Raw genomic sequence first — 1472 nt, 5'->3', positions numbered from 1 at the left:
AAATAAGATTTACATTAGATTTATATTCTTAAAATAGTCAAAAAATTATCATTACAATTATAAAACTCTTGATCAGTTAAGGACAGGATGAGTATTGGAAATGAATCCCTAATGAGAAATGATACAATGATAACTTGAAGGGAATCAACACATTCATACAAGAAGTATAAAAATAATTTATTGACTAGAAAATATAAATGATAAAATTTTTCTGTAGAGTTACTAATGCAAACATGTGTCCTCCCTCCCTCCCTCTCTCTCTTGAGATATAACATGAACCATATGGAACCAAGGAATGATACCCAAATTTCAGAATTTTACCTTCAGGGATTTTCAGAAGATCCAGAACTGCAACTCTTTGTGTTTGCAGTTTTCCTCTCCATATATGTGATCACCATGCTTAGGAACCTGCTTCTCATCCTGCTCACTATCTTAGGTTCCCACCTCCACACCTCTATGTACTTCTTCCTCTCCAGTCTGTCCTTAGTGGACATTGGTTTCACCTCCACCACTATCCCAAAGATACTGGTGAACAGTCACAGAAAGAGCAAAGTCATAACATATAGAATCTGCATTGCCTAAATGCATTTCTTTTTACTCTTTATAATACAGGACATTCTTCTGTTGACTGTGATGTCCTATGACCACTTTGTTTCCATTTGCCATCCACTGCATTACAGTTATTGTGAACTCCCAGCTCTGTGTGTTGCTGGTTCTAGCATGCTAGATTGTAAGTGTCCTGCAAGCCCTGTTGCACGGTTTAATGGTGCAAAGGCTGACCTTCTGCACTGACCTGGAAATCCCACATTTCTTTTGTGAACTTAATCATGTGATCCACCGTGCTTGCTCTGACACACTTCCCAATGAAGTGTTGATGTATTTTACAACTGTGCTGTTGGGTTTGGGTCCCCTTGCTTGTATTCTTTACTCTTACTCCAAGATAGTGTCTTGCATATGTGTGATCTCATCAGCACAGGGGAGGTTTAAAGCATTTTCCACCTGTGCATCTCACCTTCTGGTAGTGTGCTTATTTTCTGGCACTGGACTAGGTGTGTACCTTAGTTCTGCTGTGACCCAAAAGTCACACTCCACTGCAATAGCTTCGGTGGTGTACACAGTGGTCACATCTATGCTGAACCCTTTCATCTACTGTCTGAGGAATAAGGACATTAAGAGTGCTCTGAACATATTCTTTAAGAGGGCAACTAGGGAAAGAATGTTAGGCTTAGGACTAAACAAAATGCCCATGATTACCAGACTCAAAGCCTTAGAAACAGGAATTGTGATATCTTGATGCAATTATAAATCTAGAGCTTGCTCCTTCTGTTTATTTCTATAAATTTCTGGTTCTTTCATTTCAATTTATATACCATTTAATTAACATATTAAGCTTTTGACTCTGTTTTATGCAACAGATTTTCCATTTGAATGTTTCCTATTTCCTCAAAGATTTCTTTTTTGTTTGTTTTTTT

At 37.7% G+C, this 1472-nt stretch overlaps 1 pseudogene; it reads left to right on the top strand.

Moving 5' to 3' along the window:
• The first annotated feature begins 282 nt into the window (after positions 1 to 282).
• Positions 283 to 1294, top strand: LOC102016822 (annotated as a pseudogene).
• The last annotated feature ends 178 nt before the right edge of the window (positions 1295 to 1472 follow it).

The sequence above is a fragment of the Chinchilla lanigera genome, unplaced genomic scaffold (genome assembly GCF_000276665.1).
Source record: "Chinchilla lanigera isolate Chin_1 unplaced genomic scaffold, ChiLan1.0 scaffold00094, whole genome shotgun sequence".
Lineage (NCBI taxonomy): Eukaryota > Metazoa > Chordata > Mammalia > Rodentia > Chinchillidae > Chinchilla > Chinchilla lanigera.
This window is presented reverse-complemented; position numbering and strand designations above follow the sequence as displayed.